The 9,063-nt window shown below is 51.3% G+C and overlaps 3 non-coding genes across 3 annotated transcripts; all 3 read right to left on the bottom strand.

The window, feature by feature from the left end:
• Positions 1-2,026: 2,026 nt before the first annotated feature.
• On the bottom strand, positions 2,027-2,098 carry TRNAD-GUC (transfer RNA aspartic acid (anticodon GUC)). Its single transcript has one exon. It is a non-coding gene; the product is annotated as a tRNA-Asp (tRNA).
• Positions 2,099-2,743: 645 nt separating this feature from the next.
• On the bottom strand, positions 2,744-2,815 carry TRNAD-GUC (transfer RNA aspartic acid (anticodon GUC)). The gene has a single exon. It is a non-coding gene; the product is annotated as a tRNA-Asp (tRNA).
• Positions 2,816-8,127: 5,312 nt separating this feature from the next.
• Positions 8,128-8,199, bottom strand: TRNAE-CUC (transfer RNA glutamic acid (anticodon CUC)). Its single transcript has one exon. It is a non-coding gene; the product is annotated as a tRNA-Glu (tRNA).
• Positions 8,200-9,063: the final 864 nt, after the last annotated feature.

Raw genomic sequence — 9,063 nt, 5'->3', positions numbered from 1 at the left:
TGGTGCTGGTCACACCCTCGCCTTGGTCCTTGGTCTGGTCGTGGGGGCGTTTGACGGGGCCGCCAAGAGTCTCAGTCCGGTCGCCGTCTTTCACAGCCTCGTCCTGCTGCATTGCCGTCATACCGTTGTCGGGCGTGTCTTCACTAATGGTTCCCGTCGCGGGGCCCACAGCAGTCGCGCCCTGCGCCTTCCCACACCGCTTCTCAGTACCTTGAGCAACCGTGCCTTCTGCGCCGACGGTCGACGTCTCGCCGACTGCCGCTGTCGGTACCAGGTCTCCGATGCCTGTAGCGGCGTCCTCCGTCTCGACCACGTCCATGACGTGCTCTGCGGCCACGTCGTTCACTGCTGGGCTTGTCACGGCGGCGTAGGATTTGACGCAGTCGGCGTCAACATGACCGAACCGTCTGCAGCGAGAACAGCGCGGAACTTTACACTCCCGGCGGACGTGCCCCGTGCCTTGGCAGCGCAGGCACTGCATGGGTCGACCAGGGACGACCACCAATGCCAGCTCTCCGCCGACGCGGACCTGATGAGGAAGGTCTTCCATTTTCACGCCGCTTTTCAGCTTTAGAAGCACAGTCCTGGTTGTCGACGTCTTGTCGCCCAGGCCATGGACGCGCCACCTTTCCCGGCTTACCTCCTCCACCTTGCCGAAAGCCATGAACGCCGTCCGTATGTCCTCGTCTGCAACGCCATAGAGCAGCCAGTGAAGCCGACTTCACCTGCTGGTCTTGCGGGTCCACGATGACACACCGTCTTCCCTTCACTTGCAGTTCCTTAAGGGCCATGAGGCGCTTCGTCGCAGTGGCGTCAGACAGGGTCACCGCCCAGACGTGTTTTATCTGGTACGCCCCTATGCATACCACGTCCGGCAGCAGTCCCGTCGGCAGAAGGGCGTCTCTAAAATCTTCGACCTTGTAAGGTCTGGCGCGTACATCACCGTGTAAAAACACGGTGTTAAAGGCAACTCGTCCTTTCGGCAGCTGAGGCAAAATAAACGGATAATCCTTATCGTCGTCGGTGATCCTGTTTCCGCGACCAAAAGTGGTCGCTGTCGCTGCCCCGGAAGAGGCCATGACCCTACGATCCGAACAGCTCGGCTGCCGGATGCAGAATGCCACTATACTAACGAGGAGACATGCGAGGTGCCTGCTAAAGCAGTATATACACGATTTGAAAAAAATATCGCAAAAGCGTTGACGCAATCTTGCGCACAAGTGGGAAAAAATAGAGACAGGTACTGTGGAGGAGTGTCGAGTGCGTCGTCGCGTGCGCCTACAAAGAAGAAGGAAAAAAAAACACTCCCCGTCGGGGAATGGAACCCCGGTCTCCCGCGTGACAGGCGGGGATACTGGCCACTATACTAACGAGGAGACATGCGAGGTGCCTGCTAAAGCAGTATATACACGATTTGAAAAAAAAAATCGCAAAAGCGTTGACGCGAACTTGCGCACAAGTGGAAAAAATAGAGACAGGTACTGTGGAGTAGTGTCGAGTGCGCCGTCGCGGGCGCCTACAAAGAAGAAGGAAAAGAGAAGCACTCCCCGTCGGGGAATCGAACCCCGGTCTCCCGCGTGACAGGCGGGGATACTGGTCACTATACTAACGAGGAGACATGCGAGGTGCCTGCTAAAGCAGTATATACACGATTTGAAAAAAAAAATCGCGAAAGCGTTGACGCAATCTTGCGCACAAGTGGGAAAAAATAGAGACAGGTACTGTGGAGCAGTGTCGAGTGCGCCGCCGTCGCGTGAGCCTACAAAGAAGAAGGAAAAGAGAAGCACTCCCCGTCGGGGAATCGAACCCCGGTCTCCCGCGTGACAGGCGGGGATACTGGTCACTATACTAACGAGGAGACAAGCGAGGTGCCTGCTAAAGCAGTATATACACGATTTGAAAAAAAAATCGCGAAAGCGTTGACGCAATCTTGCGCACAAGTGGGAAAAAATAGAAACAGGTATTGTGGAGCAGTGTCGAGTGCGCCATCGCGTGCGCCTACAAAGAAGAAGGAAAAAAAAAAACACTCCCCGTCGGGGAATCGAACCCCGGTCTCCCGCGTGACAGGCGGGGATACTGGCCACTATACTAACGAGGAGACATGCGAGGTGCCTGCTAAAGCAGTATATACACGATTTGAAAAAAAAAATCGCAAAAGCGTTGACGCGAACTTGCGCACAAGTGGAAAAAATAGAGACAGGTACTGTGGAGTAGTGTCGAGTGCGCCGTCGCGGGCGCCTACAAAGAAGAAGGAAAAGAGAAGCACTCCCCGTCGGGGAATCGAACCCCGGTCTCCCGCGTGACAGGCGGGGATACTGGTCACTATACTAACGAGGAGACATGCGAGGTGCCTGCTAAAGCAGTATATACACGATTTGAAAAAAAATCGCGAAAGCTTTGACGCAATCTTGCGCACAAGTGGGAAAAAATAGAGACAGGTACTGTGGAGCAGTGTCGAGTGCGCCGTCGCGTGAGCCTACAAAGAAGAAGGAAAAAAGAAACACTCCCCGTCGGGGAATCGAACCCCGGTCTCCCGCGTGACAGGCGGGGATACTGGTCACTATACTAACGAGGAGACAAGCGAGGTGCCTGCTAAAGCAGTATATACACGATTTGAAAAAAAAATCGCGAAAGCGTTGACGCAATCTTGCGCACAAGTGGGAAAAAATAGAAACAGGTATTGTGGAGCAGTGTCGAGTGCGCCATCGCGTGCGCCTACAAAGAAGAAGGAAAAAAAAAAACACTCCCCGTCGGGGAATCGAACCCCGGTCTCCCGCGTGACAGGCGGGGATACTGGCCACTATACTAACGAGGAGACATGCGAGGTGCCTGCTAAAGCAGTATATACACGATTTGAAAAAAAAATCGCGAAAGCGTTGACGCAATCTTGCGCACAAGTGGGAAAAAATAGAGACAGGTACTGTGGAGGAGTGTCGAATGCGCCGTCGCGTGAGCCTACAAAGAAGAAGGAAAAAAAACACTCCCCGTCGGGGAATCGAACCCCGGTCTCCCGCGTGACAGGCGGGGATACTGGCCACTATACTTTTTTTTTTTTCTTTATTGCCAGTACTCGACATAACACAACACAAATTCCTAACTGATATAAACAAAGACCAAAGAAGCAAAAAGGGATGAATACACAAACGGAACAAGGAACAGTAATATTTACATTCGCTGCCGTCCGCTACTGTGGCACGACGTTGTCGGATTGAAATTCGTTTAGTGCTGTAAGGGGTTCAACCCTCGACAGCCACTCAGGAACAGGCTGTTGCATCTTCATCACTTCCACATACCGTTGCATGGATTCACAAAAGTACAGACGCGCCGGTCGGGCATCCGGGTCACAATGGTAACCCGCCATTCTTGCGCGCCATAAACAGTGGAGGCCGGTAAGCATGATCAGGTCGTACGGGAAACCTTCGTCGTCATATACTGGCAGAAACCTGATTCCGTGGGGATCTATAGGTAGCTCTTTTTTTAGAGTCCTTTGTAACACGTCCCAGAAAAAGACCCCTTCCCAACAGTGGATGAAGACATGATCTATGCTTTCTGTTTTTTTACATATAAGGCAGTGGGTTCCCCATGGCATGTAGAACCCACGTTGTTCAAGGAAGAATTTAACAGGTACAGTACCAGCGTGTAATTTAAAAAAGAACGATTTAGTGGCTGGTTGAACTGGCATCTTCTTCACCCTTTTCAATACATCTAGGCCTGGGCCTCCAGTGTACGGGGCTCTGTACATAGGTACCAGCAAAACACTGTCACATAAATCACGATATAACTTTTTCCGTTTTACTCTCCACAAATATGCACTTGAAAAACGAACACGCAAAAAGGAAACACTCTGAACTATTTCCCGAAAGAAACCACGGACTGGTCCTGGCATTATTTCCGTACCTACAACGAATTCGGGAAGTGATCTTGACAGCCTCATTTGGATCACCGTGCGCAGAAATGGGTCGTTTGTATCTCGAAAGAAGGAGAATCTATTCACCAGTTGACGCAAGAAGAGGTGCGCCAACCCCAGACCACCATCCTTCACGCGCCGGAAGAGATTATCTCGGCTACATCGCTCCCAGCTTGATGCCCACACGAATACAGCGAACACGCGGTGCAGTTTCTGCACATTAATACGAGAGCACTGTAGTACCTGCATTACGTACCAGATCTTTGTCACGAGAAACATGTTGCACGCTGTAGCTCTCGCGAATATTGACAAGTAACAGGCGTTCCATCGGTCGGCTTTTTCTTTTAGTTGTTTTGTCCGCTCTTTCCAGTACTCGCTACTGTCCTTGTAGGCATCAAGGGGTGCTCCAAGGTACTTCACTGGCGTCGTGACCCAGTTTACGTTCGAAAAGTGGTCTGGTGTAGACGCCCATCTTCCATGCCAAAACCCCAAACATTTCTGCCAGTTAACGCAGCTGTTAGTGACGTTACCAAACTTTTTGACGATATTCACAGTATTCAATACACTTTGTTTGTCCTTACAGCACACAGCCACATCGTCAGCGTATGCCAGTAGCTTCACTTCTGCTGATTGAAGACTAAACCCCTTAATACATTCATTTTCAATGATGGCCAGACATAGCGTTTCTATGTAGACACAAAACAGGAGTGGACTGAGTGGACAACCCTGGCGAACGGAGCGCTTCACGTTAATGGGGGCCCCCAACATCTGATTAACTATAAGTCTGGTATAGCAGCTCCGGTACGCCATGGTCACCCCTTCAGTGATTACGTGGCCAAAATTAACGTGTTCAAGGATGGTAAGCAATATGTCGTGAGAAACACAATCAAACGCCTTCTCCAAGTCTAGCTGGAGGATGGCTACTGCATCGCACATGGCGTCACAACACTCCAGCACACACTTCATTTTATGGATGTTAGTGAAAATGGTTCTTCCACGAATACCACACGTCTGGTGTGGGCCGACTACTTCCTGAATAACTGACTGGACCCGTCGTGCCAACACCTTCATCAATATTTTGTAGTCGCAGTTAGTAAGCGCTATGGGTCTGTAGGAGGAAAGTTGCTTGAGCTTTTCGATCTCTTCTATTTTCGGTATTAGTACTGTATGGGACTGGCCAAAGGATGGTGGAAGTATTTTCAGTTCATATGCTTCCTTGAAAACTGCTGTTAAGATAGGAGCTAGGTGGCTTTTGAACGATTTGTACCATGCGGCACAAAGACCGTCTGGACCTGGCGACTTCCCAGGATTCAGGTCTTCGATGGCTTTCATCACTTCATGTTCTGTTAATGGTCGTTCTAAGGTTTCTTTAACCTCACTCGACAGCTGTGGGATTCGTTGCAAAAATAATTTCTTGAAATCGTGCATGTTGACAGGCCTGAATGTAAAAAGTCCTTTGTAATGCTCAAAGAAAGCACGCCCTATATTATTGTTATCCGTTAATACCACCCCTTCATATTCGATAGCCTCAATCTGCTTACGTCTCGAGTGCTTTTTTTCTAACCCCAGTGCTCTTTTCGTTGGCGTTTCCCCGCATGATAGCCTTTCTGCTCTGGCGCGCACTAGCGCAACTCGGAAGCGATCTTCGTCGAATACCTCGAGCTTCTTCTTAACGGCGCGCATATCTTGTTGATAGGCGCCAGGTTGCATGCATTCAAGCTTCGCAAATTTTTCTAGCAATGTTGTTAAATCCTTTTCTCTGGCCTTTTGTTCATATCGCAGTACGCTACTTCTTTCGATTGCCTTCAATTTAATGCTTTGCTTCAGCAACTCCCATTCCTCACCAAATTTCGTAGAACTGTCTGTTCCAAAAGAATTCAGAGTAGCCACTACATTTTCGTTAAAAGTTTCATCCCGTAACAGCTCTGCATTCAATTTCCACAGTTCCCAGACGAACTTGTTTCGTTCTTTCTTCCTGCCCACCGTGCATTTTACCAGGCAGTGGTCAGAATATGATATGGCCGTAACTGTGTAGCACTGGCATTTTTCAACTAAATCATATGAAAGATAGATACGGTCTAAGCGTGCGTGACTTGTGCCCTGAAAGTGAGTGTAGCTTACGTCTCCGTGACCGCGAAAACATTCTGCGATATCTTCTAATTCGAATTCGTGTGTGATCTGCGCCAGGATATCACTACTTTTGTCACAAACCACGCGACGCGTAGACCTATCCTCAGCTTTCAATACGCAGTTGAAGTCGCCTACACAGGCTATCATTTTTTGCACCTGTAAGTGATGCTTTAAACTCAAAAAGAAATTTGCCCTCTCTTGCACAGTATTAGGCGCATAAATGCAAAACACGCGCCATTGGACATTACAATAGCTGAAGTCACAAAAGACAAGTCGACCAGAAGTACAGGAGAAGTAACCATCCATAACAAGACCAGGGAGCTTCCTCACGAACAGCACACACCCTGCCGAAGTCCCTAAGGCGTGGCTCACTACCGTATAGTAGTTATACGTGAACCTTTGCACCATGCTCCCGGTCTCCTCCTCGCCGTCTACCTTGGTTTCTTGCACGGCTAAAACGTCGAGGTCGTGGTCCACTAGTAGTCTGTAAACCTGACTCTGTTTCCTTTTGGCGGCCAGACCTCGAACGTTTAGCGTGCCGAGGCTAAGCGACGGGTTGGTAGCCATTATTGGTGAAAACCGGAGGGGAGAAGGCCCGGAGCATGGTGCTCACCTTAACGTCTAGCTGACCGCTAGACGCCTCCGTGGCCATCCGGCGGCCGTCGCCCGGGTTCCTCTTTGGTCGGCTTCGGGGTAAGCCTACGGTCAGTCTCCAAGTTCGGCTTAGGCTTGAGGGTGGAGCGCCTTCCAGGTAGCGTCTTAGCGGGTGGTGCCTCGGAGTCACCGCCAGCCTTTCCGTCGACTTTCTCCTCGTGCTGCAGGGATCTCTTGACCGGTGCCGAGACGGATTCGACGCGGGCGCTAGCAGGGGTCGCGTTGTCGTCCGCCTCTGCCTGCGTTGCATCCGTAGCTGGCTGGTGGCTCTCATTTTCATGCGGGGCCGTCTTCACGCTCTCGACTGTAGCTGCTGGTTCTTTGGGGGGAGGGATATTCCTTCCTCCTTCGGCTTGCTTGGTCGTCACGCCGGTTTCTGCCGCCACTTTGCCGTTTCCAGCTCCCGTGGCCGCTTCCTCCGCCTCGGTCACGTCCATTACATGGTCTAACGTCGACGGCTCGCTCTCCGCCGAACCCGCGGCTACTGCGTATGAACGCACACAGTCCGCGTCGTTGTGTCCAAAAAGCCTGCACCGCGAGCAACGGGGAACCTTGCATTCACGACGAACGTGGCCAGAGCCTCGGCAGCGCAGGCACTGCATGGGACGTCCTGGGGCTACCACCAGCGCAAGCTCGCCGGCGACGCGGATCTGGTGGGGCAGGTCGTCGACTTTCATTCCTGCCTTCAGCTGCAGCAGCACTGCTCGGGTCGTCGAGCCCTTGTCGGAAACGCCATCCACTCGCCAGCGCTCCCGGGTCACTTCCGTCAACTTGCCGAAGGAGGCCAGCGCGGTCTTGACGTCTTCGTCGTCCACCCCATGCAGAAGCCAGTGGATACGAAGCTTCACCTGTTGTTCCTTGGGGTCGATGACCAGGCAGCGACGCCCCTTCACCTGCAGCTCCTTCAGGGCCGCCAGCTTTTCGGCAGCCTCGGCTGTCTTCATCGTCACCGCCCATACATGGTTGATTTGGTATGCTCCAAGGGCGACGACGCCAGAGAGCATACCAACAGCTTGAAGCGCGTCTCGAAAATCTTCTACACGAAACGGGCGAACACGAGCGTCGCCGTGCAAAAAAACTGTGTTCAAAACAATACGTCCTGTGGGTAGGCGAGGCAAAATTATCTGGTAATCTTTATCTTCTTCCGTCGAAAGCCTGTTGCCGCGGCTAACAGCCGCATATGCCGCTCCATTGGAGCCCATGATCCCGCGATCCGTTCAGCTCGGGAGCCGGAAGCAGAATGATACTGGCCACTATACTAACGAGGAGACATGCGAGGTGCCTGCTAAAGCAGTATATACACGATTTGAAAAAAAAAATCGCGAAAGCGTTGACGCAATCTTGCGCACAAGTGGGAAAAAATAGAGACAGGTACTGTGGAGTAGTGTCGAGTGCGCCGTCGCGTGCGCCTACAAAGAAGAAGGAAAAAAAAAACAATCCCCGTCGGGGAATGGAACCCCGGTCTCCCGCTTGAGAGGCGGGGATACTGGCCACTATACTAACGAGGAGACATGCGAGGTGCCAGATAAAGCAGTATATACACGATTTGAAAAAAAAATCGCAAGGGCGTTGACACAATCTTGCGCATAAGTGGGAAAAAATAGAGAGAGGTATTGTGGAGGAGAGTCGAGTGCGCCGTCGCGTGCGCCTACAAAGAAGAAGGAAAAAAGATCACTCCCCGTCGGGGAATCGAACCCCGGTCTCCTGCGTGACAGGCGGGGATACTGGCTACTATTTTTTTTATTGCCTGCTTGGCATACAACAAAAGTAGATACAGTGCATTGTCACTTTTAAAAGTGCTGTCACATCACTTTCAGCACGTGAGGGGTTAAAAACGCAGTCGCTTCATCACAGATATTTCCCCAAAGGGTGGTATCGCTCAGGCTTTTCAGTTTGAACTTTGCACACTCGCCTCAAGTATTCTACACTCTCAATGAAATACTCTCGTGCCGGTGGCGAATTCAGGTCCTCGTTCCGAACGGCCATCCGCGTCCTCCACACGCTGTGGAGTATTAGTGCCATGAACATGTCGTAGGGCACACCCCCTACGTTCTTGACAGGCAAAAGACGGATGCCGTGCGGGGTAATGGGCAAGTCTTTCTTCAAGGTCCTCTCGAGGATGTCCCAGAGAAAGACTGCATCACTACAATCCAGAAATATGTGTTCAACTGTCTCCGGCTTTTTGCAGATGATGCAGTCTACTGACCAGGCAACAAAAATGCCCTTTCCTCGCAGCCAAGGTTTTGTAGGGAGTGTGCCACTATGTAGCTTGAAAAAGAACGTTTTTACTGATGGTCGTACAGGCATCCTTTTAACAGTTCCTAAACCATTGTCCCCTGGACCTCTTGAGTACAATGATTGGTATACAGGAA

This window comes from Dermacentor variabilis, chromosome 4 (assembly GCF_050947875.1).
Source record: "Dermacentor variabilis isolate Ectoservices chromosome 4, ASM5094787v1, whole genome shotgun sequence".
NCBI classification, from domain to species: Eukaryota; Metazoa; Arthropoda; class Arachnida; order Ixodida; family Ixodidae; genus Dermacentor; species Dermacentor variabilis.
This window is presented reverse-complemented; position numbering and strand designations above follow the sequence as displayed.